The 27,206-nt window shown below is 41.5% G+C and overlaps 1 long non-coding RNA gene across 1 annotated transcript; it reads right to left on the bottom strand.

Annotated features, from left to right (window-relative positions):
• Nucleotides 1–17,835: 17,835 nt before the first annotated feature.
• On the bottom strand, nt 17,836–22,554 carry LOC119087875. The gene is made up of 3 exons (XR_005091375.1): nt 22,043–22,554; nt 20,616–20,730; nt 17,836–18,255 (listed from the first exon to the last, which is right to left on the bottom strand). It is a non-coding gene; the product is annotated as an uncharacterized LOC119087875 (long non-coding RNA).
• Between the last annotated feature and the right edge of the window lie 4,652 nt (nt 22,555–27,206).

Here is a 27,206-nt window from a genome sequence, read left to right as displayed (position 1 = left end):
TAAATGTTTATTTGTGTGTTTGTTGGGGTGAATCTGGAGGTTAGACAACCCGTGAGAGTTCTTTCTTTCCATCGTGACAGTCTCAGGATTGGAACTCAGATCATCAGGCTTGGAGGCAAGCTCCTTTATCCACTGAGCCATTTTACCTGACCTTCCTTTCAGTTTGAGATGTTACCATAGTTATACTTAGGACTGAAGAGGAGAAAATAGCTATTGTAATAGTCTCTATGAGCCAGCCAAGTGTGGTGGTACATTTCCATAACCTTAGTGATGGAGAGGCTGGAGCAGAAGACCTGCCTTGTATTTGGGGCCAGCCTGGGCTACATAGTGAATTCCAAGCTACCCTGGGCTACAGACTAAGACCTTGTTTCTTAAAAAAAAAAAAAAAAAAAAAAAAGACTATGCAAGATTGAAAATTGAAATAGTGCTCATGGGTCTTGAAGCTAGAGAAAAGAGGTGACTGCAAACGCAGGGTGTGGTAGGATCCACAGGGCTGCTTCACGTCTTCAAGGAACCCCATACTCTTAGGAAGATGTGCAGACACAAGGCAAACATTTAGTCAATAAAAGATGCCATGTGACTAAATACCTAGAAGTAATAAGTTAACTATTAGGACTTTCTTCAACTGAAGCGAAGTTTTATTAATATCCTCAAATGTGTCCATTTTGGAAATTTATGTGGTGATATTGTGTTCCCCAAAATATTATGCACCCTGATAAACTTATCTGGGATCAGAGAACAGAACAGTCACTAGATACAGAGGCCAGAAAATGGTGGCACACACACCTTTAATCCTAGCATCCTGAAGGCAGAGATCCATCCAGATCTCTGTGAGTTCAAAGCCACACTGGAAACAACCAGGCATGGTGATTCATGCCTTTAATCCCAGGAAGTAATGGCAGAAAGCAGAAAGGTGTATAAGGCATGAAAACCCGGAACTAGAGTCTGTTAAGCTTTTAGGCTTTTGAGTGACAGTTCAGCTGAGATTCATTCTGGATGAAGACTGAGAGACTTCCAGTCTGAGGAAACAGGATCAGCTGAGGAACTGGCAAGGTGAGGTGGCTGTGGCTTGTTCTGCTTCTCTGATCTTCCAGCATTCACCCCAATACCCAGATCCAGGTTTGTTTTTATTAATAAGAACTTTTAAGATTCATGCTACAAATTTATTTTATTATTGTATGATGCGCTGCACTTTTATATAGTAAAAACACTCATACAAACTGGACGTGGTGGTGCATGCCTTTAATACCAGCAGGCAGGTGGATCTCTATGAGTTTGAGGCCAGCCTGGTCTACATAGCAAGTTCTAAGACAGCCAGGGCTACATAGAGAGACCCGGTCTCCAAAAGAAAAGCAGAAAAAGAAACCTCATATAAAGTTGAAAACAAATCATTTACAAGTTCTAGTGAGACCTGGCCAGTCACCTCACCGTAAAGAACTGCCTTCATTCTCCTGAGACTGAACGTTCAAGCAGACACTGGCTTCCCTTTCCACTGAAGAGCCACCTTCTGCTCTATAGCTCTTTATCAAAGGCCCTACAATACTTCACACCCTATTCGCCTCCTGGGCTTCAGCCAATCTTTGTTTATTTCAAGTTTCCTTCCTTTGTTGCCCTGTCCCAGACTTCCTTCTGGGTCCCTTGCCAAGCCATGCCACATCCTTTGAACAGTCTCTCTTGACCTGCCTCATTGTGCTTACATATTTAAATCTCCTGACTGCTTCTACAAAATGACTGTTTTGGAAAAATAAAATTGCTTTCTGCAAATATTTGGCCCAGCCCATGTCTTAGCACTTTGTAGCTATTCTTGTTTTGGGCCATGAAACTATTCTCAACTCCATTTACTTAGTATCTATATGTAGTTTGTCTGTCCTTTTCATGCTTTTCTAAAATTTCAATATTCAAATGTATCAATTTGTTGTAAGAACTTACAAAGTGAGATCCTGGATAGGCTTTTGTCAGCAGTCAACATGACTGTGATAATTCACTACGCTTGGGAGGACAGCTTGGACTTTGTAACTGTATCTGGGGAGTTGCTGTGCACTCAAGTGAAAAGGTATCACGAGAAGGCCTGACAGGCTTCATCCACATTTATGAAATCTGCACTACAACAACGTAATAGAATTCATTGTTATAGCATGAGCACAGGTGTGTGTGTGTCTGAACATGCAGGTCACAGCACACATGTGGAGGTCAGAAGACAGCGTTAAGGAGTTGGTTTTCTTTCCACATTTCTGTGAGTTCCAAGGATCCAACTCAGTTCGCCATGCTTGCATGGCAAGTCCACCTGCCTGCTGAGCCATCTTCCTGATCCCCATTTGCCTTTTACTTTCCGTAGATCTAAAATATCATTTACTTGAAAAAGTACTTGTGATAGCTCATTTAGTTGTAGCAACTACCATGCCTTGGCTCAGTATTTTTTAAAAATTATTTTTACCACTTTCGCTTTTAATACATATTTTACTTTATAACACTGAAGTATTCATTAGTAAAGTACTCTTCTGAAAATATCTGAGCCACCTAGACTTTACTAGCGAGCAGTATTTTGGTTTAACCCTCAAAGGACTGGCTTATCTTTATAAACTCACAGAAGATCTCATCAGGAGAGTTTATTTGTTGAGATATTCATTTTAAATACAACGTTCATATTAGAGATGAAGTAAACACAGTCCTTGACTTCAAGAAACTTGTAGTCTAGTGAAGACATTGAGCGGTTAAAGACTGTAAGTGAAGAGCTAAGTGAAGCATCATGGGAGCACCAGGCTTGGCATCACAAAATAAAGAATTAACAGTAAGTCACCATGAAGCATTATTGTGAAACATAAATAAGAACAAGGAAGTGAAAAAAAAAAAAAACAGCCTTGAACTTGACTCTCCATGTGTGCACAGAGAATGTGAACAGAAGTGCTGACTGCTGTTGGTGTAGATTCAGCTTCCCAGGGGCCAGCCGGTGCCCAGAGATCTGACAAGTGTGTGCTTCTCTCTTCTGCACTTTGAGACACCAAGGCCACACCACTGAGTGTGAGAACATCATGGTTCCCTCCCCTCTCCCTGCCCTGGAGAATACCTACCTGTCTGGTACACACAGTGACCCCTAAGTGTGGACCTTGCTGGCTCGTATTTTTTTCAGCTGTATTTTCTGGCAGGTTTTTTTTTTTTTTTTTTCTTACTTTGGTCCTTTTGAATTAGAACAGCAATCCACTAATCTAGTTAGTACCTAAAGACCCAGAGAAAGTAACCTTTTACATAATTAAATGTGTTTTGTTTCGACTCCTAGATCCTAACTGCCTGCAGTTGTCTTTTGCATTACTTCTGAATGCTCAAGGCCACCTAACTGCCTGGCCTCTCCAGCACCCATCCCAGGGCACTTGGCACTGCATCTTCCCTTCTCTTTTCTGAGTGCATGTAAAATTTCTACAATACCTATATCTTTGTGGGGTCTCATTTTATTCTTTAAAAAATGTTCTAAAAGTTTCTAATGCATGTTCTCAATATTAAATTAAAGAGCCAGGAGGCCTAAACAGGGCATAGTGACCAGTACTTGGAAGCTGAGGCAGGAGGATTGCTGCCAGTTTTTAACCAGCCTTGGGTCCATGGCAAAATCCAGATCTAGCCTCGGGTGTGGGCACATTTGAGGCCAGACTGAGACTCTGTTTCACCCCACTCTCTACCCCCACCCCAAAATAATAGAAAGAGACCAGGAATCTTACATCCTAAAATATATTTTGTTTTCCCCAAATATCTAGACTGCACTCTCAGCAATGTTAGTAGATGGAAAAATCCCATGCTGTGGACTAGAAATCTGAAGGAAGCTCATGTGAACCTGAGACATCATGTGTAATTCTAAACAATAACTCCAAAAAAAAAAAAAAAAGCACAAAATAACATCAAATGGAGACATCACAATGACTTCTACTCAGATTGAATGGACTTGGAGTCTTCTATCCTGTGGTGCTTAGTGTTAACTGTCAACTTGATAAGACGCAGAATCACTTAGAGGATACGCCTTTGGTACAGAGTGATGGATGGACTGACTGTCTGGGTTAGACTCACCTCCTGGCAGGTCTGAAAGGAATTATCTTGATTAGGTTCATTGAAATGGGAAGGCCTGCCCACAATGCCCCTGGCTGGGATCCTGAACTGTACAAAACAAGAAAATGAGCTGGGCATAAGTATTCCCTGTTCTCAGCTGGCCAACTGCAGATGGGAAGGAGCCTGATGCCCCAGGCTTCAGCGGCTAGGATTTTCCAGCCATGATAAACCAGATCCTGGAACTGTGAGCAAAAAGAAACCCTTTCTCCCTTAAGTTGCTGTTGTCAGGATGATTTATCACAGAAACAGGAAAAGAAACCAAGATACCTGCCCCCTAGGAATCCGAGAGCAAAGAAAATGATACTAAATTGCTTTTGAAATTAAATAAAAAAATTAAAACAAATATTCCTTGCAAACACTAGGAATTCTGTCCGAAGTTACTGCAGAGTCAGAGAACACCAAGTTTACACATCTCCAGGGCACTACTGTTAGTAGTTGAGAATATAAATGTGCATGCAGTAAACATGGGTTTGCTTATACCACTATTGTACCACGCACGTGCATGCTTTATAGCAGTGTTTATTCTTTTAAACAATTATATGGTAGTTTGTAATGTGGTTATACAGTAAGGTAGCTCTTGTGGAATATTATTTTAACTACGTAAAGATGTGCTACATTTGTTTATTCTGCAGAATATTACTTTGACTGTGTAAAGGTGTGCTATATTTGTTTTTGCTGCATTTGTTTAACATGTAAGAATGTGTGTTTAATTCTGTAAAGATGTGTTGCATCAGTTTCACCTTGTCTGCCTAAGGCACCTCATTGGTCAAAAAAAAAAAAAAGCTAAATGGCCAATAGCTAGGCAGGAGAGGGATAGTAGGAGGAGAACTCTAGGCTCAAGATAAGAAAGAAGAATGAGAGAAGGAGGAGAGAAGCTCTGAGCAAGAAGCCAGGCAGACACCAGCCAGCCAGACATGAGAAGTAGTGAAAGTAAGATATGCAAAGGTAGATAAAGAGAAACGGGTTCATTAAAAGGAGCTATCCAGAAACAAGCCTAAGCTAGGCAGAACATTCAAAGTTAATAATAAATCTCTGTGTCATAATGTGGGAACTGTTTGGAGGCCCAAAAGAAAAAGCCCTGTACAGGTACCTGCATCTATTTATTGATCTGTTTCTATATCAATCATTGCTCATTACTAGGTTTTATTTTTTTTTTTACTGTGAGAAACAGCACTTTCATAAAATTTTGTATATTTAAAGTATACTCATACTTAAAGACAAATATTTCTCTCAGAAAAAAAATTTATATAAGTGGCATTCCTAAGTTAAAAAGAAAGAACAACTTTCTTTCTTTCTTTCGTGACAGGCTCTTACTATGTAGCTCACGTCTACCTCGGCCTCCTGAATATAAAATACTACAGCTGACTTGAGAATAAGCATTTTAATTAAAGATAGAACTACATGGCCCTCCCTCTAAAGCATGTTTTTTTCTAAAAAAAAAAAAAAAAAAAAAAATGATTTTCTCATTAGTACTCACACACATAAAGGATATTGATCTCTCTTCATTTTTATTAATGTGGCACCCTACCCAAATACTCTAATTCTGTTTTGTTTTGTTTTGTTTTGTTGGTACTTCCCTAATCACCAGTTTTAATGTCATTGGCATTTCTTCTTCATTGAGCGTCATGATTTACCTGCTTCTCATCTATTTCTTTGCCCCAGTCTCCTGTTCTGTATCCTTGGCTTATAACAAAGTAGCCACAGTGACACTTCTTACTCTAATCTTATTTAGGATGATGATTTCATGGTGTTGGGGATTGAGTTCAGGGCCTTATCAGTGCTAGGCAAGTGATCTACAACTTAAACATGCTCACAGTCCCTATGAAAACACTCATTTATTTTATGCTATTAGTAGAAGGTCATTGATTTTGTTTTCTGAGAAAAATAATGGATACATAAGGGTATCATTTAGAAAGGCTTTTCCAGGTTTTCTTTCCAATATTTAGTGTGATTTCATGTTTTGCTCTGGACACACAGAATGCACCGTGCATTGTAGTCGCACCACAATAACTCTGCTTATTCTCCAGGAAGGAATTCAATAGAGCTGTTACAGGTACATTTGTTGCCCCAGCACAAAGCTGTTCAATCAACTCCTAGGAGCAAGTACCCCAATGTCTTCTTTCCCAAAGCAGAAATGAGCAATAACTCTCCAGAGAGGCACAAACAGGTGGGTGTTGCTGGACTCTGCAAGTGTGGCCGATGTTCTCTGCTGGTGGAAAAGAAGATAATAGTTAATGTTGTTGGATGCTCAGCACCTGCCCTTGTCCAGTCCCCCTTGCTTCATATATGTCCGTGGTCGCCTCACCACAGAGAAGTCCTCTTGGCATCATCCTCCTTTCAGTAGGAAGGAAATGAAAGCGGATGGGGGTTAAATAAGCTCGAGCTGGTTTCACAAGAAAGTATCAGAGTCCTGATTCAAAGTCAGGCCATCTGGTTTCATGACCACAATGCTGGGTCTTCATGACCAGCGTGTACCTAAAACAGTATCAGAGAGGAAAGAAACTATTAAAAGGACATAGACAGAGACAAGAAAAAAGTGAGGGTCGAGGGGGAAACCAGAAGGGAGAAGAAAGTAAACGGTAAGAGTAAAGAAAGAAGTGGTGAGAATTCCTTCTCCCATCCTAGACCACTGACTGAACCCATGGCTAACCACACCAAGCTCAGCAAATGTGCTACACTTTCAAGTTCGTTTTGCTCAGCCACCCTGGCCCTCAGCACACCCATATGCAGAAATCCTTCTTCCACCTCGAAAACATCCCTCAAGCTCCTCACTTCACCGTACTACAGCTCCCAGAAACTCTAAGGGACCTGAACTCTTTCAAAGAAAGGTCTAATACAAACTTCTAAATAATTACAAAGTATATCCTTGAAAACACTGTGGAAGAGCCACCATACAGTTCAGAATTGGGCTTTCAGGGGCTTACTAATTCATTGGACCCACTTATTTTAAGCACAATAGAAAAGATAGTAGAGAATCATTTCATCCAAGTGGCCCTCAGCTGAGAACAATTCCCCTCTGCCCCCATCCCAAACACACACACACACACACACACACACACACACACACACACACACACACACACAGGACATTTGGTGATGTCTGGAAATATTTTTAGTTGTCACAGCTCAGGGGCTGAGTGGGAGGGAATGTCACTGGCATCTAGTGGGAATGTCCAGGGATACTCCTAAGGACAGTCCCTCACTGCAGCAAATTATCTGGCTCAAGATGTCAGCAACAACACGGTTGGAACCCTGTTTTCTGAGAGAAAGTGGTACCTGGGCTCTCTCTGATAGGATGGAATCTGTCCCAAAACAAAGTCTAGAGGACGCACACAGCTTCTTTTTTCTTCTATCCATTTTCTATTTTCTTTCCTTTCAACTCCTTCCTGACTGGCCTTAATTCAGACCATTCATTTAAAAAAAAGTACACAGTAGAAATAGTATACAGGCTTAAGCCAATGTATTTGGGTGCAATTTTTTGCCAGAGTTTTCTCTCTTTGGCCACGGAATTCTTTGGATAAGTATTCTGTGAATGATATTATTTGAATGTCTCTTTATAAAGCCATGGATTAAAATGAAACAGCAGATGTTGAGATAGCAATAGCAAAAAGGAGAAGCTTTATTCTGCTTAAACTATCTGAAGAATAATTATTACCCTCAAATTAGACTACAATGTTTCTTACCTTAACAAAACTTTACAGATTTGAATATTTCCTCTTATATATCTATTAATGATAATCTACAATGTTTATATAGGGAATTATTTTACATGTTTAATGGTAGTAACTGAAATTTATATACTAGTTAAAATTTTGTGTGCTACATATTCTGTTCAGTCCTATGTGCATTAGATCATGAAGCGTCATAAATCTTTTTAGTGGATGTGAAAACTAAGAACTCGGGTGAGGGATTTACTCAAGATTGCATAAGTGAGTTGTGGTGGTTTGAAAGAAAATGGCTTCCAAAACGAGTGGCACTATTAGGAGATGTGGCTTTGTTGGAGAAGGTGTGGTTTTTGTTGGAGGTAGTGGTCACTGTGGAGGTGTCATATATACTCAAGCCACACCCAATGAGACAAACCACTTCCAGTCACCTACAAAGTAAGCCAAGGACACTTGGCTCCTTCTCCAGCACCATGTCTGCCTGCATGCCACCATGTTGTGTGAAACCCTAACTAAGCCAAATAAAAGGCACAGTAGGACTTGGATTAATGTTCTCTGAGTCTGGCCAAATCTAATATTAACACAATCTGATTCTGCCTGTCCCAAGATCATTAAAAAAAATCAACTATATTCCCACTGTAACCTTAAAATAAGTAAACAAAATCAAGGTACAAATACTATAAATACATTGCTCTAGTAATATATTATTTTAATTGTAAAAGAACTCTAAAGTAAAAGTTTTAAAAATGAATGCAATGAAGAGCAAATAAAAAGTTCTAATATTTTCCCCCCTAAATTTCAGTGGATATAGCTCTGTGTAACCCCTGAGACTCTTCGAGCCTTTTCAGAAGACCACTGGAGTCTTAGGGTCATTTGTTCTTTGTTGCATGCATCAAATTAGGACACAAGGCTGTGTTTCTTTGGAGGCCCTATTAAAAGTGTCTTCTTGTCTGATCAGTGACAGATGCCAATCACAGTGCAGACCCACACATAAAGACAAATGAGCCAGTAACAAGAGGCTATGGTTCCCATCCATCAGATAGTGCATCGTGGCAGGCAAGCAGGGCTGTCTCTTCATTACCCATCAGGAGGAAAATTCAGATCCACCACATGACATCAAAAGTCCCCCCCCACCCCCTGCTTCATTACAAGGCCTTTATCTCAGAGTCCAATGAAATAGGCCTCTAATTCCATTCCAGCACTGCTTTATATATGAGTTGTTAAAATATGTAGTCAGCTCACTAGCTAAAAATGCAAAGCTCTTCTACTACACAATCAAGAAACCGTGTAAGCATGAAGGTAAATCTTGGGGGCATGAATTGTAAGCATGAAGGTCATTTATAAGCATACTATGTAGTTACTTCATATAATTTGGCTTACCAATTTCAAAGGTGTCAATTCTTTGCTTCCCTTTCACTTTTTAGCAAGACCTTTTGTGGAGCTGGAACCTGTTGTTTCATGCCTAGGACAAAGTTATGGTATGGTGAGTGCAGTACTCATCTCGAGCCAAAATTGAAGGGGACAGCTAACAGATATTTTAATTCCCCTTAAAAAAAAAAAAAGAGTAAAGTTTAAATAAAATACATGAAGCCAAGTATCCAGATTTTAAATAGTGACAGTGAGTGCTCCTGCCTCCCAGCTTCCTTAGGATTGTGGAAATAGCAGCTATCCTGCCTGTTTTCTGTCTGCCTTTCGCATTCAGGCACGATAACACATCCTTTAACTTCCTGATGGCCTAACTTAATCTATAGTTGTGGTCCCCATTCTAGGAACTCTCCTTTTGCCAGACATTCTTTATAAGTTTGTTTCAGTTAAATTGCTTCCAGTGGTGCGGAATGCTCCTGTCTGGCTACCCACTAAGCCTTTGCAGCCCTTTAAGTCAACTCTTGGGCGTGATAAAGATGTGTGAATATTGAGCAGAAATATTTTCATCTCAATTAATAGATAGTTTATTGGCCAAGTGGCTGATTTAACTTTTGGAATAAGGAGCCTAATATTAACATAACGATTTGGTGGGATCCCATGACATAAAGGCCAGAGACGCACCAGTTCTCAGATTCACCTGGGATCACGTGATTCTGTCTCACTACTGTACCCAAAGTCCTCCTTCCCTCCTTCCCTCCTTCCCGGCTGTGTTTACCACTCAGATCAAACTGCTGAAGGTGACTACCAGTTAGTTGCAGCTTGGTCCAGTCTCAGCTTTAGACACCAGGAAGAGGCCAACAGAACCTCTCCAGCGCTGGTTCTGAAACTCCTTGGAAAAATCTATTGGCTCAGTTTGGGAATGCTTCTGCCTGGACTAATACTGTTCCTGGTCAGTCAGACTTGACCGATGTGGTGGTAAGTTGTGTGGTCCCGCTAAAACTGCACAGATGATGGAGTTGGATGCACGGGGGGGGGGGGGGGGGGCAGGTCCTCTGCTAAGCTAGAGCCTGGCAAACATAACTACCCATACTTGCCAAAGACATCACTTAGTCCAGGCCCTTCATGTAACCAATGATGAAAGAGGCTCAGGAAAGTGGGTTCCCCAAGGCCAGTGAGAAAGCCAGAACTGGTTCCCAGTTGTCCTGAAAGCCAGTTCCATGTGTTTCTATTCAACAGACATCCATGAACGTTCACTGAGGACCACACCTGGTTTCCGGGAACACCAACAGCAGAATTTCTTATCCTGGCCATACTGCTGCTTAGATCAAACCGGTGCTATTCTGCTTCCCCTTATTCACAATAGTTCCCTCTTCCTCCACCCCCCCCCCAAACCTGGCCAGAGGTCGCCACTCAAGCCAACACCTCACACCTGCTTAGTCAATTGTTCTACCAGTGAGTTGTCTCCTCAGTGCTAGACAGCCACTGCTGCTGCTTCTTCTCCTCCTCCTCCTTCTTTTTCCTCCTCCTCTTCCTCCTTCTTCCCCTTCTTTTCTTTATATCTTTGCCATAGTCCCTAACCTTCTTTATTAACATTGTCAGGAGATGGTCATCCTGTTTCCACATGCTAATTGACTCCAATATCAACTTCTCTAAAATCCACATTGAAGAGTGACTGATTATAGCCACAGCCATGAGAGCCATAGTAAAAAACCTACAGCAGGCTTTTGGAAGGGTGAGGGTATTTACATCATGTGAGAGGCACACTGTACATTGAGAAGAGGAAACACACATCATTATTAGTAATTATTATACCCCATTTAGTGCTTTGCCTCAAAGAAAGAACATTTATATTTAGAGATTGCAAGTTCTTAGAGAATTGTTTAGAAGGGCCAAGAGGGAAAGAAAAGACAAGGCCATATAGGAAATCAACTCTTGGTTTACAGTCAGGTATCATGCTTTCCATTTTCTAGCTAAGTGACCTTCAGAAGTTCACTCAGCTTCTTGGTACCTTATCTTACTAATTTATAAAATAATAGAGACTGGATAATATGTATTGAAATTGCTTATAGCCCTCACTCCACTGTGTTCTTTAAAAGTTTTCAGAAGCCACGTAAGTAGAAATTTCATCCCAGTTTCAAAAGTATCCTTTTTCATAACAAGAGGTTAAACAGTGCTTCATGTCCAGATGAATATGGCCTGCACTTCACTCTCTAGACCAAAGGCAGTGGCTTAGTCTCTGAATATCAGTACTGGAAAGCTTTGTCCTTCTTTGTCCCTATCATATAAGAATGCCTCTTTAGGTGGCTAAATTTTACCTTCCATTGGCTTTACATAGATGAACAGCAAGCCTCCAAGTGACTCTCTGCCCAACTCATGGCTAAGGTATTTTGAAGCATAAACCTAATTAATCTTACCAATAAAAAACAGCAGTCAGATATCATGGTAAAAACTTGAAAGAGGAGCAAGGGAGCAGCCACAGTCACTTCCTACCTCTCCAGATCCTTCCATCAAAGGGGCCGAAATCCTGTCTCCACCCCACTTATCACTTCCTGTTTCCTCTCTGTACAGACCTCCAGATTTCTATGGTTAACTAGTGGCTAGCTCCGCCCTCTGACTCCAAGCAAGCTTTATTTGTCAGAACACAAACAAAATATCACACAACAATATTACAAATATGTGAGGAATATAAGCTGCAGGTCTCCACAAATGGCATACAGCAGAAATTTCAGAAAAGAAGGATAAAAAGATGTCTTAGTTACTTTTCAATTTCTATGAAAAAAACACCATGACTAAAGCAGCTTATAAACGAAAGTGTTTAATTTTGGCTAACAATTCCAGATGGTTAGTCCATGACAATCATGGTAGGGAGTATGGCAGCAGGGAGGCAGGCAGGGAGGCATAGTGCTGCAACAGAAGCTGAGAGCTTACATCTTGAAACATAACTGTGAGGCAGAGAGAGCTAACCAGGTATGATATAGAAAGCCCACCTCCAGTGACCCACCTCCTCCAACAAGGCCACACCTCCTCATCCTTCCCGAACAGTTCCACTAGCTGGGGAATGGGAGGCAAGTATTCAAACATGAGCCTGTGGGAACCATTCTTATTCAAAGCACCACAGAAGAAAAGACATCTTATCCCCTCATTGGACAAGACTTCTGTGCCTCACTACTTACATTTTCTAGGTTAACACTAACTTCTTCATAACTTGGCAATTGATTTAAATAGTTATGATTCTGTTTTTCCCATATCAGAACATTTTTCTATCTGGTATCTGCTATTTTATTTGAAAAAATTCTTGAGCCCAGTAATTTCATATTACTGTGTTCTCTTGACTACAGCTATGCCTTGATGGGTCCTGGAAGAGACAGCATGTAAAATGTGCCAGTTCCCAGAGACAGCCAACGTCTCTGCCGCTCAGTCTGGGTAGACATTCCTGGAAGCAACCACTCAGGAGTGCTACTTTTAGAAACAATAGCAGCTAAGATCCGCTGCTGCCGGAGCCAGGACACAAGGCTTTATCTTTCCTGAGTCTCTTGGCTAAGCTGCTGTTTGAAGGTGCTTACTGAGCTGATAGTTGAGTGTTAGTCTCCATGCAAAAATATAACCATCAGGGGTTTTCAGTCATCAAAGTATGGAATGACCTCAGAGCTAATCTTCTGGCACAGCAGGCCAGAAATGGGCATCCAAATCCTTAAAATACATAAAATTTTATCTCAATAACAAATTGTCCTGACCACGTAAACATTTAGTTCCAGCTAGTACATAGGAAACATTCAATGAATATTAATTATTATTATGAAGGGGGGACCATGTATCATGATTTATAATGGTGAAAACTTAAATATCCCATACTTACACACACACACACACACACACACACACACACACACACACACACCTCAGTACATATAATACACTGGTAGGTAGCCACTAAACAGTGTGCCAATGGTGCTGAATTTGAGGGTGCATCAAAATTAACCAAAGAACCTGTTGAAGGCGAAATCACCAAGCCCCGCCCAGGATATTCTAATTATTGCTAGAAAGATCCATAATAGAAGAGATTAGACCTCATATAAACTCAATAAAGAAAACATTAATTTTGCTTAAAGCGTGATCCTTTAAGTCAAAAAAGTATTGGCTTTTCTTAACTAAACATTGAAGAGCTGGTCTGTATGTGTAGCTTAGTAGCATGATGCTGCTTGCTTAGCCAATGCAAGGCCCTAGGTTTGATCCTACATACCACCAAAAGAACAAGAAGGAAGCAAGGGGAGAGAGAACTGCCAGCCATCAATAGTTTCTTGTTCAATCAACCTTCATCTTCCTACAGTCCTGTATTTAAAGGACATTGTAAGTCCTTCAGGTCATTGGAAACAGACTTGATTATTATCTATATGTTATTCAATGAGGTAGTGTCCCCTCCTGTATTGATGTCATTATAAAAAGTGTCCTTCACCTTCTTATCACGTCATTCCCTCTCTTTGCCTTTGGATAATCCTCGCTACTTACTTCTTATCTATCTCTTTATAGAAATGGCTTTAGTACACAAATAGTATTTCTTCTGAAGAAAGAGAGCCATCCAGAATGAGATTTAACTCTCAGGATGGTCTTTCAGTCTGCTTTCTCTGGGGCTGTTTTCACAGTGAGTGCATTGAAGGCAGAGGGCAGGCTGCAGGTGAGCACTGTGAAAGGATTTCACATCCACCTCCAGAGGTTGTCCTTGCAGCTCCAACCCCAAGGTAAATAAATGACTGTGCACCTGTAGTTCGGCTTGCCCAATGCAAGGTATGAATTCAGAAGTGACTGACACAGCACAGGTATTTTTCTAGATGACACCATGTGTCTTAGGGGTTCTATTTCTGTGAAGAGACACCATGACCACAGAAACTCTTATAAAGAAAACATTTCATTGAGGTGGCTCGCTTACAGTTTCAGATGTGCAGTCTATTATCATCATGGTGGGGAGCATAGCGGCATACAGGCAGACATGGTGCTGGAGGAATAGCTGAGAATCCTATATCTTGCAGGCAACAGGAAGTCGACTGAAACACTGGGTGGTATCCTGAGCATAGGAAACCTCAAAGCCTACCCCCACAGTGACAAACTTCCTCCAACAAAGCTATACCCACTCCAACAAAGCCATACCTCCTAATAGTGCCACTCCCTATAAAATCATGGGGGCCAATTACTTTCAAATCACCACACCATGCTTCAAAGAGCACCATGAGCATGCCATGCATTGATATGGAAGATTCCAAGCGTTTCTTTCTTTCTTTCTTTTTTTTTTTTTTTTTTTTTTTTTTTTTTGGATGCTTCCACTGTATGCCATTGTTGCCTGAGATCATAGGAGCAATGCAGAATGATTCAGTAGGAGTACTCATATACTGCATTTTAGGAAGTGTGTTGAAGTCCTAGTTTTTCTTAGGAAACAACTTCTCTAACAACTGAAACAAGAATGTAATGCTTATTTGTGTCAAGCATGAATGTCTCTGATCACTTTCCCTTAATATGGAGTTACTTGCTTCTCTGTAATATTAATCATCTAATTTCATTTATTTATTTTTTCTTTTGTGAGCATGTATGTGTGTATACGTGTGTCTAAGCACATGGAGGCCCAAGTTGATGTCTGGAATCATCCTCCACTGCTTTTTCAATTTATTCATGAAGGCAGAGTCTCCACAAACCCAGAACTCACTGATAATGGCTAGTCTGGTTAACCAGCTGTCTCCACCTTCTGAAGCTGGAATTATATGCAGGTTGCCACACCCACCTGCTATTTCTGTGGGTTCTCTCTGTAGGTGAGCATGTATGTGGAGGCCAGAGGCTAGTGTCAATTGTCTTCCTCAAGCTCCCCTAACCCCCTTACATTTTGAAGTAGGGTATTTCTCTGAGCCTGGATTCATGGACTTGGCTAGACTGGCTGGACGGAAAGCCCCAGAGATCCTATTGCCTTCAACTCCCCAGTGCAAGATTACAGGTCTACACCACCCGGCTCTTTCCCCAGGGTACTAGAGATCAAATGCAGGCCCTCCTGATTACCAGGCAAGCATTTATTTACCTTTGCTTACTGAGTCATCTCCCTGGCCCCTGGCCCTTCATTTCTTACTAGAATTGCTTCTGAAAAATTCAAGCTTTGACTCAGACTAAGAAGAAGAAAGCGAGTTCCTAATAGAGCCAAGAAAATCTATGGAGAGCAGGGTATTGTGGAGAACACCCCAAGTACAAAATAAAAACAGAAATACTGCCTAGCGGGGAGAAGAACGTTCTAGAGGGAGGAAGTGTGGAGATGACTGAGAAGTGTAGACTCTCAAACTGAGTTGGACTCACTGGGATTTGCCAAGGTGGACTTTGCTTGAATAGTCATTGCTGGCCTCACTGAAGTGGGGCTCTTGGCCTGGTCAGTCTTATTCTCCATTAGGACTATTCAAGTAGTTTCAGGCCCCAAACCCTATTGACTATCCATATCTTTGATAACTAAGCCTTAGAGCCTGAGAATTCTGGGTTGATACTTCAGCTCTGATACTTATTAGATGTGTAATCTTGAATACATTCCTTAACCTCTCTAACATTCCTAGTCTGTGCAGCGATATCACATCATCTCATTGTGATAATCAAGTGAGCTAATATATGCACATCATTAGCATAAGAGTGGGGACAAATATTAATTACATTGCAGATGCTATTATTGTTTATCTTTTTACTCCCTAATTACCTGTTTATGCAATTTAATAAGAATTTATTGGGTGAGCTCTTTAAATGAAACACATATACTATCAATCAGATAGAGGTATATTTTCAAATAGAGGTGTATTTCTTTCCAGGGGTTTGAATAATTTTAATGTCCTAACTTATATTTTATATCCAAACCAAAAAGAACAATACAGAAACATAAAAACGTATTATATAGCTTCTACAGTAGCTAGCATAACCTAGTGACATACATGCTTGTGTTTTTACATTAATGGAATATGATATTATTTGGTAAGATTTTGTTTGTCTATTTATGTATTTAGATAGGGTCTCACTGTGTAGCTCTGGATGTACTGGAACTCACTATGTAGACTAGGCTGACTTTGAACTCAGCCTGTCTCTGCCTCCTGAGTGCTGGGACTAAAAGCATGTGCTACCATCGTGGGCTTTGTTCGTTCTTTGGAAGGGTTAGTTTCTACAGAGATAAAATAATTAGTTGAAAATGGAGTAATTTAGTTTAGTTGTAAAGACCACAGGAGTATGAATACTCTCAGTGCCCTGCTCCTCAACCATGAACAGTTTTAGGAGTGAATAAAGCTAGGTGGCAGGTAACTGTCTCTTGGTGACTTCATTATTCCACTTTAGCTAAGTAAATATTATGTGTACATATGCCATACACTAAACATGAGGGATTCAAAAATCAGGGAGTCATACTGTAACCCTGGAAAATAAAAAATAAGATTGTAAAGGTGTTGAGCACACGGGCACTGTGCTTTTGAGGAATGTGACTGTGCTCATATTACTACAGTCTAGGGTCTCCTCAGTCTGTCTTGGCTATAAAATCCTGTGCTTACATGCATTTTTCAGATTGCGGGTTTATTCAGTTAGGCAGATACTTATTTTTCATCTTATGAATGACAGCCAAATTTCATGCCCTAGAACCAGGAACCTGGGTGAACCATTTGCTAGGACCCTGAAAACTAACTTTCTCTGTTGCACAAGCAGTTGTTGTAATCAAATTGGCGTCATGCCTAGAGCAGGCTGTGTGACTCAGTGACAGTTGCAATCAGAGCATGGAGCTGGAGACAAAGAGGTCATAGATCAGGAAGTCACAGTGAGGATGGCCAGCAGGGGTTGAATGTTTTGATATGAGTGCAGCATTGTTGTTGTTTAAGAATTCTTTTAATATCATTCACTAAACACACCTCATCCTGTTTCGTTGCCTGAAATTTAAACAAATTTTGGTGTCTCAAATACTTTGATCAATTCTACAAGGTCATTCTATACTAAAAGCAAACTTCAAACATTGAAATAGCCATTCAGCCTTTCTGGTGATTCTAGATGTGTGGTTCATAGGTTTAAATGAATCTTACTTGAATCATACCTGATTTTTAAAGTCCCTTTGATTTACTATTTACCCCAGGCTAGATTAAATGCTTTATAATTGGTTTAACAGAATTGATTTCCAAGAGAAATCGTCAAGCCAGCATTTTCCCATGTTTCAAAGTCCATATTTTATTTTATTAAACAATGAAGCTTCATCTCTATATCTGGTTTCTAAGAGTTATGCATGTACATGGCTAGTGGTCATATATATTTGCATTGATTTAATAACTATGATCAACTTAAGGGAGATGCATACAAAAATGCTAAGAAATGTAAATGAGGATAAGATATAAGATTTATAGCTCAGTGTATTCCTTTTTATTATATCAACTATCTGGCACTATAAAGTTAAAATGCTTTGATAATAACAGAGACATCCTAAATTGCGGTTGAGTAGAACTTTGGTAACATTAGGTGTCTTAGTTCATTTGTTCTCATATATAAGTATCCGAGGCTGAGTCATTTATAAATAGCTGAAAGTTATTTCTCACAGTTGGAGAATGTGGTAGTTTGAATGTAGTTGGCTCCCATATGCTCATAGGGAGTGGCACTATTGGGAGGCATGGCCTTGTTGGAGGAAGTGTGTCACTGTGGGGGTGGGCTTTGAGGTCTCATATGTGCTCAAGATACCACCCAGTGAGACAGACCACTTCCTGTTGCCTGCCAGATGTAGGACTCTCAGCTGCTTCTCCAGCATCACATCAGCTTGTGACACTCTAAGGGAGCCCCCTCAGTGAAATGCTTCCTTATAAGAGTTTCCGTGGTCACGGTATCACTTCTCGCAATAGAAACCTATCTAAGACAGAGGCTGTAATTTCAAAATCAAGATGTATTTGGTCTCTAGTTTCTGACTCCAAAGTGGTGCATTGAACATTGTACCTTCACTTGGTGCAAGATGCCAAAGCAGAAGTTCGGTGTTCTCTTGACCTTCATTTTGAGGACCTTCATCCCATTCAGGATGGAAGATCCTTCAGGACCTAGTCGACTCCTCAAGGCCTTGCCTCGTAGTGTGTTCCACTGGAGATTAAGTTTCCACATGAATTTTGGAGGGATACAAACATTCAAACTGTAGTTTCAGATAAAGACAAATATAATAAATTTAGGACAAAAAGGGAGAAGAGTCCAAGATTCTGAAGTAGCATCTTCACTTTAAATTATTGCGGCTTTGGGAGCAACTGTATTACTGCTGTGGGCTTAGACATTGCAGTGTATTGCCTGAGAGGAAACTCAGAATCAGTGTGATGAATAACACTGATTGGGTTTGGGGTCAGACGAGACGCTGGTTGGTTCTTATTTCTGTCTCTTATGTGGTCAGGAACGATTTACTTAACCTTTGAGACTCAGTTTCTTGATACTATCTACCTCACCTGATCTGATGGTTATAAGACCAGAGATAAAGTGTGTGTTTATCATGTGATTCCCATATACTAAATAACAGCGGTTGTGATTAAGTCATTATCTCTGTATCTAAACAATCATGGATAGAGGAAGCTTTGCCAAACTCCTACTGCATCTAACTTTTCCTTTTCTCATTAATCGGGGGACAACTTGATAAGTTGTCCCTAAGATAGAATGCAGCCAGCACTAGAGGAAAGACCAACCCGGAGTCTTGCTCCCCATGTACTTTGCACAACTGAGAAAACGAAGCCCATTCATTTAATTTACACCAGTGCTCTTGGCACCAAGGGAAGCCGTCCTCCGAAAGAAACAGACAAGCTAATTTCCCAAGGAGAGAACAACAATTAGCTAATTCATGAACGAAGGTTGTAGCTACAGAATACTCAGTTGGCCAAAGATAGTCCGTCCCTTCTTAGCTCACACACCAGCAAACCAAGATTCCCAAGCCACTACAGGAAGTGCTGCTTAAGGATCGATCCTACCATGAATTACAAAGAGATGTTTGTGATGCTACAAGATAGTTAGTATTTGCGCAAAAACAGAAAGCCAAGCCTGGAAGGGATTTCACAGCTCATTTGTTCATCCTTAAAAAAAATGATATGGAAACTAAAAAGCCTGAGAAAGGAAATACTACAGTCAGTTCTCTATGATAGGATACAATATTTCTCATTATGATCCTACTCCTCTCCCCATCCCTAGCCGAGGTGCTGGGGCTTAGGGGGAAGCAGAATGTGTGTGCAAGGGTTCTAAAAGCCACTGACTGGCCTTGCCCAATTTAGATTTGGCTTCTGCTTATGTAATTTTCCTTGTGTTTTCAATTATTTACAGGGATATATTATTTATATATGTCTAGAACTTGTGCTCTTAGCACTCACCCAGCAGGAATAATTTATAGGCTTGTGAGAGCTTCCTGTCCTTCCCTTTCAGATAGGGCTCTTTTGCATTGTTAATTAATTGTTACATTTCAGACTTGGGCAACTTCCTTTCCTGGCAGTCCTGTGGTAACTGGCCAGAGACAGTTATCTTCCCAGGCACATTCCAAAATCCAGGTTAATTTTCTTGTCAGTCATTTCTCAACCATCGAGAGCCCCACGGCATGACCCAGCTGATTAAGGTCCTAGACACCATGAGTTTCTACCAGAAAAGGAGCTCGCTTTTTCTCTGGGGGAAGTAGAAGTGACTTGTTTCAGCTCCCCTCCCCCATCCTGTTTTTTTAAGTAGTCAAGTTACTGAACTGCCCTCTCCTCCGTCTTTATTCCTCCTGCTGCTTGGCCCTGACTTCACGACCAGTGTCATCCAGGCTTCTGACCATTCAGGCTGTCATTTAGGTGAAGGCCAGAAGACCCACATTTTGCTTTTTTTTTTTTTTCAGCCACTACTGCTTACTCCCAGGTGCTCCTAAGTGGCTCTTTGAGAATGCTTTGATGGCTGTCATCTCTCTCTTTGGTGGAAGCCTGGATGACAGCCGCTAAGAAGTTAACTTGGTAAGTGCATTGGAGAAGTGGCTGTCTGTGAAGAGGCAATGTCCTGGTACCCTGTCCTAATCTTGTTTATCGTTGAGGACAGGATGCTTGGAGGCCAGAAGTTCCTGTTTGGGTGGGCTAGTAAAAAACTGATTAGAACTCAGATGGCCACCACAGTGACTGCCAGACAACCTGTAAATTCGTTGTAATTCTATCTGCATACACAGATGACTCCTCCCTGCAAGCACCGTGGCAATTGGCAAAAGAATAACCAGAAAAGGAGCCAAAGAGGTAGTGTCCGAACTCTGGAAAAATCTCCATCGATTTCTAGAAAATACATGAATATTACTCCCCTTTGAGCATACTCATGCCCCCATCTTTCTTTTTCTTATGCTGTATGTATAACCTCCTGACCCCACCAGGGTGAGAGGTGACTTGTAAGTATACCTCTGACTTCTGTTGGTGGCTTCACTACTCAGTAGACCCTTGGTGATGTTATTGGATGGTTCTGGAGGAAGGGTGACTCAATGTGGGGTGGCGTTGAGGTGAAGACCCAAAAGATCACCTGATAGTTTGGAGCCTGGCGTGATGGCAATGCAGGCCTCGCTTTTCTTCATGGAGCAAATGGAAAGTTCTTTGGTTGTTTCTCTCCAGCCTGGAGAATGCAGCTCTCTGTGTGCCTGTAGTTTTGGGGGAAGTTAAGGCAATGAGAATAACAAGGTTTATCTCAGTGGAAAGTGGGGAGACACAGCAATGCACTCATATAGAGGCTCTATGTGTATGGCTGCTATCACTCCAGGGCATGAGACCTTTGGCTGGGACAGAGGGAGGCCTCAGAACTTGGCATTTTTTTTTTTTTTTGGATCGATCCCTTCTTTCTCTTTGACAGAGCCATGATGTAAGCAGTTCACTCCCAGGCAACAGAGTACCTTACCACAGCTAGGAGTCTTCACAAGGATACAGACCATCCTCATGACTGTCTTGACATAGAGATACTACAGCCTAGCAACCAAATAGTTCTTAGGTAAAAGAACCACTCAAGGACATTTTTCTTTCCTCAGCCTTGTCAGTTTTCTTATTTGCTACTTCATGGCATGGTAATAATAATCAATCAAAACACTGGCTATTGACTGACAGTGATAGGTAGATGAATGAGCATCTTAGTGACAGCCATTGAACTCTCCAGACCTTCGCTTGTTCATACCAGGCCCCCGTTCTGCTGCGTGACATATGTTTCAGGAGCCTTGACAGCAACTGTCAGTCAAGGCTTAAGAAATGGACTGGGATGCGTATACTTCATAAATGTGCCAGGAGCCCTAACAACAGTTGTCAAGGCTTAAGGAATGCACCACAATGCCACTGGTTAGGTACAACTGGCTAGCCACAGCACAGGCTGTCTGGGACCTCCCTCTCAAGAGTTGTTTTATTTTTTTAGCATACTGCAGGATAGATGCCAAGAGGTTCTAGTGCCTTGTAAGGACAGCTAGACAGCCAGAGAATTCTACTTAGTACTAGCCAGTTAGGCCAAGTAGGTGGTAGTTGACTGTGTAAAAGTTGAAGGACAGGATCCTGGGAAAGATGTTATAAATGCCCCAGGAAAATTCATTTGGCCACAATATGTATATTAGCTCCATGTTTAAACCATCTTAAATATCGAGTAATTTTTTTAAGGGGCTCAAAGTCTGGATGAATATAAAAAAGCCTTCCTGTGTGACATCCTAATGCTGTATCTTGAAGCTCAGCTAACAGCTCCTCATGGAGCCTTTGAGGAATGCTTAGCACAAGGCTACATTGTACATTAAGTAAGCGAAACTGAAAGAGACGAGGAAAGTAGCCCTTTCCTTCTCAAATCCAACCGTTCAAACTCACTCTGCATTCCTCTTGTCATGGCCCCTGGGCTGTACCTCAGGCAGATCCGGAAGCTTTTCCAAACCTGTCTGGATGTTAAAACACTCACCCTTTTTCTTGATAAAGATCTAGAGATCTTCTTACCTCTTGTTTATAGCCAGAGGTTAGGGCTGGCTTAGTTCAGAAACCTTCAGGGAGAAAGGGAGTGTAGCATCTGGCTTTCCTCTTCTCAACCTTGCCTTTCTACGCCGCTGCGCCCATACTGATCCCAGGATCCTTCAGGACAAAGGGAGATGCAGAAGCAAAGTGAAAAAGAAAAGGTCTTAGTGAAACAGGGTACTTCATGCTCATAATCTCAGCGTTTAAGGAGGATGAGGCAGGAGGATGAGGCAGGAGGATAGCTGCAAGTTCCGGGCCAGCCTTGGCTAGAGTGAAACATTGTCTCAGACAAACCAAAACAGAAACACAAACAAACAAAGCATGGAGAAAGGGATAAGGTCTCCCGAGAGGGGTCGTGTAACTGGAGACCTATTTCTTTTAAATGATAGAAGTCTCATTTTTGGATTTTTCCTGAATAGGGTGGTTCTGTGGGTTTCTCCAGAGATGCAGTCGGGGCTTTTCTAGTCTCTGTTGGTTGTAGAAGATCTCTCTGCCAAGCCTTTCAGGACTCTCCCCAAATGGGCGTTTACATTTCCCCAGCTCTCACAGGATATGCCTTCTGAGAGAGTCCTGCCCCAGCAAGCTGCATTCTGTAGCAAGGACTTTTCTACTGAATATGTGTAAGTACTTTCTGGGATAATCATTTGGCTCCTTGGAAAGGTTTAGAAACTTTGCTGCACCAGAACCCTGGAAGAATGTCTTGTTCCCATGGGAGCCTTTTTTTTCTTTGCTCTATCATAGCAGGTCATTCCTAATACCCTCCATGATGGTTAGTATTGACAAGGGGTGCAAAGTTGTGGCTTAAAAGTGAAATGTTTGGGTGTCAAGTTGACAAGGAGTGGAGTTGTGATGCTTTATCTTAACTGTCAACTTGATGGGATTTAGAACTGGAAACAAATCTCGGGGCATATGTGTGAGGAAGTTTGTAGATGTGGTTAATTGAGGTGGGAGGACTTATACTAAATGTACGCAACACAACTCTATGGGCTGGGGTCCTAGACCGGATACAGAGGAATAAAGGCTCTGAGCGCCCACCCTCACTGCTCTCCGCTACGTGGATGTGGATACAATGTGGCCAGTCATTTTAAACACCGGCGGCCATGCCTTCCCGCCCTGATTGACCCATAGTCTTGAACTATGATTTAAAAAAAAACAAAACAAAACACAAAATAAAACAAAAAAAAAAAACTTTCTTCCTTAAGTGGCTTTTGTCAGTTCTTTTGTCCTGGCAACAAGACAAGTAACGAAAACACCTTCGGTCTGGCTTTTAGCCTTTCTTTCTAGGCAGTACACATGCGCACAGGTGCCTCAGGTTCCAGGGTACACCGGGCAACCTCCGCTACTGGTTTTTTTCACTGTTCTGTTGCAGGAACAGCAGCTCGGAGCACTCACTCCTGACAAGGACTGACTGAGGGGTGGGGGAGCTGTCTTATCTCCCTCTGGGAAGCCTCCCTCCTCTCCTAAATGTGCTTTTACTTGCTCTCTGTTCGACCCTTCTCTGGATGTGGGGGAACTCCATGGAGCACTAACTCCAATGTGAGCATGACATGTCTTCAGGCTCTTCCCTCCTTCTCTGGTCAATCTCCAATAGCTTCTTAGACAGATACTGAGGGTGGATGACATGCTAAGAGATACTATATAGGGCTCCCTTCACCAAATGAAAGTTTTAAATGATAATATAAAACTGCCATTTAGAAAATGGGGTAAATGCTGCTTACTGTTGTAAGTGTTGAAACAGCCAAGATTCTAAGGCAATAGGAAAAGTCCATTTAAACGCCTCTGCCCTTTCTCTTATATATAGATCCTTTTTAAAATTTTTTTTCATGGGTTATTCTACATTTATTAATTTGGACATTGCTTTCTTCTCTAAAAAACATTCCTGCCACAGCTCCTGTCATCTTGCATATAGACCTGCTCTAATTCTTATGGTCTACATTACTCCATGTAGATGTTCCCAGGTTTCTGTGATTGCCAACAATGCTAAAGTAAATAGTCTCTGATTATTTTTGGAAGCATGTCTGCAGAACAAATTTTTGGAAGGGAATCACCAAATTTATAAGTGAATTTTAATATATCTTGTCTGTTTATCAACTCTTTCAAGCATCTACACAAGCCATTAGGCTGTGGAAAGTCCATTGTCCATGGAACACCAGTCAGGGGAGGCAGAAACATTGATTGGCATGTTAGTCTGTCTGACAATCAAAAGGATGTTACATTGATTTTTATCTTCCCTTTGTGTCCACTGTGAACAAGGCTGTGGTTCTTGCCATATGTTGGTCAGTCTTTTTGTCTCTTTTCTCTTCTTTTTCTTTTTAAAATGTCTTTTGCTTAATTTTGTATTCATAATTTTTATATTGATTTTTAAAAAGCATGTCATATGTTAGAGGCATTTGTCTTTTCTGGAATGTCAAATGCAAACATTGCCTCCAGTTCTTTGATATGTTTGCTTTGTGTGTATCTGGTTTTTCAAGGAAGTTTTCTACAGTAAATTCATCAGTTTCCTGCTGGAGCATCTGGATTTTATGGCATCTGTAGGAAAGTTGTAAGGTTAAAGAAAATATATTAACTCATTTTCTTCTAGTGGCTTTATGACATATTTTTCAGTTGATTTTGTGAGATACATCTTCAGGTAAAAAAAAATAAAATGTGATGTTTTATTTGCTTTTAACAGATCCATGATCTCTTTAATTCCTTTTGCTCTGCTTGACACTGGTAGATAAAAATGTAAATTTCTTTTTATTTTACAATTTCTTCGCTTTTTGTTTTATTGGTTCGTTCAGATGGAGTTTCATGGAGCCCCGGCTGTTTTTGAACTTGCTGTTCAGCTGAGACTGGCCTTGAACTCCTACTCCTTCTACATCCCCTTGTAACAGGCATGCACCACCACCTGTGAGTCCCCTTTTAAACATAGTTTACTATAGATAAATGCAAAGAGAGGTCATAAAGGCAATATTTTGTTGTTTGAGATAATGCCCATTGTGCACTTTCCAGGAATCTTAGCCCCAATCTTCCAGGTATTTGTTTCAAGGACCAGCACTTGTTTGAATGGCAGTTACAGTCTGTTTCAGATCCAGTGATGACAGAGGCAAGTGTAGTTGCTCCACATCAATTTTATAGCGGATGCAGAGAGGGGAAGTAATAGGCCTAAGGTCACAGAGCAAATTAGGGTGTTGAAATCCAAGGTCCTGGGCCATTTAGCCCATTTCCCTAATCATTGGACACCATCATGTGCACAGCACAGGTAGAAGGCATTCTTCTCCTTATTGCATCACTCAATAAATTACATAATCCACAACAAAAACAGCCAGAGGGCAGTGGAGAGGGAAAGCTCAGCCCATTGAAATGTGCAGATGTTTCAGTGAGTTGGGAAAATGGCCTGCTCACGGAGATCATATATAATTGACAATGTGAGTCAGACTTGGGCATCATTCAAAATTAATCTTAGCCCCTTAATGAAATTGCTGATTGTTTTGACTTGTTCCTCTCTGTCTTTTCCAAGTTGCCTGACAGTGTGTTACAGAGACAGTCTTGTTGGTCTGAGGCTCTGTTCTCAAATGCTGAATTATGGAGTGCATTAAGGAGCTGAGAAGATGTGTTTGGAGAGGCAGGAACCCAGTAAAGCTTCTAATTTTTCCATGATGACTGATGGATTCGGAGCACTCTGAAGGGGCGGCTGTATAATGCTAAGTGTTTAACATGTGCCAGCTCTGTTACCTGACATGAACCCTTTTATTCCAATCTCCCAGTCTTCACACACTCAGCAAGGAGTGGAGGGGGAGGGGGACTGCTGCCAAAGTGGGGGAGGAAAGAGGAGGAGGATTTCTGACTTTGGAATCAGGGAGAGGTGGGGGGAGGGGGTGGGGGAAGTGTGGGCAGGGGCAGAGAGGCACCAAAGAAAACCTGCCTGTGTCTTAATTACCTGGCATATTCCCTGTGTTGGTTTCATAGGTCATTGGATTTCTTCCAAAAATGTTGTTTTGCAAAGGGTGTGTGGAGTGAAGTAGACTCGTTGGTGAATAGGCTATTCCTTGCCAACAACAGGATATGAAAGAGTTCAGCTCCAGGAAGGTCCCTGTGCCTAAAATGGTGGGGGAAAGTCGGAAATGGCCTCCATCTGACCAGCTGCTATTTTTCTCTAAACTCCAGTGGCTCTGGGGATTGGTCCCAGCACCTCATATACTGGGAGGCTGTGTTTCATCTCAGGTGCCTCAAGTTCTTCAGTTAGCCTGTGGCTTATGCGGTCAGTGCAGACAGCTCCGACCCCAATGGCGTTACAGGCAGCGACTGTGCTTGTCGCAGAAATGGCTCATTCCTTGATGTGCTTTCAAGTGCTGTGTCCTCTGAATCCTGTTGGCAAGAAAACCCTCCTCCACCCTAGCACTTAGTTAATAAATACGGCTTGAAAGGCAGCCAGAAATGCATATGTTTGCTGTGCTGTTGGATTCCTCCTTGACAGGGAAAGGCTCTTCTGAATGGGATGCCCAAAAATTTCTGTTAATTCAGTGAGCTTCCAACATCTCCCTCTAGAAGGAAGAAGAGGTAAGGGCACACCTTGCGATGCCACTGCTTGCGTCTAGGGAAGGAACCGCCACTCTGACCCCTCGGTGGTCCCTCGTATCCTTGCGCTGTCCACACAAAACTATTCATCACTGTCCACACAAGACTTAGGAGACCATATCCAGCAGGGTGGAGGCAAGAGGACTAGATCCCAAAGTCAACATCTTCGCAATACATTCCAAGATGCAAACTATCAACGTCTCATTACTCTTCGATGTCTATAGCAGAAAACAAACTGGAGCATTCAATACTCAGGTTAAAGATGAAACAGATTTCAGGGCTGTGTTTTTTCCCCCTCTCTGAATTATCTTTATGTATGCAATAGATCTTAAAACATTTTAATCAAATGTATCCCTAAGTATAGTTGAGTATGTTCATTACAACACTCTTGGAAAGAAGACTTCTAGAAAATAACTTAAGCCCACAAAGATGAAGGGTGGGGTGGGGGGGAGCAGCCACCCAGGCAGGAGCACACATAAGGAGTATAATCAGAAGATGGTGTTGGATAAAGGGGCTAGGCAGGTACCTTTAAGACCCTGAAAACACAAAGGAATCCTTAGCTTGCTTTTTCCTTAATGAGTCTGTAGTTGGC

Source organism: Peromyscus leucopus, chromosome 4 (assembly GCF_004664715.2).
Source record: "Peromyscus leucopus breed LL Stock chromosome 4, UCI_PerLeu_2.1, whole genome shotgun sequence".
Taxonomy (NCBI): domain Eukaryota; kingdom Metazoa; phylum Chordata; class Mammalia; order Rodentia; family Cricetidae; genus Peromyscus; species Peromyscus leucopus.
The sequence above is the reverse complement of the archived record's forward strand: the minus strand, read 5'-3'. Positions and strand labels throughout refer to the sequence as shown.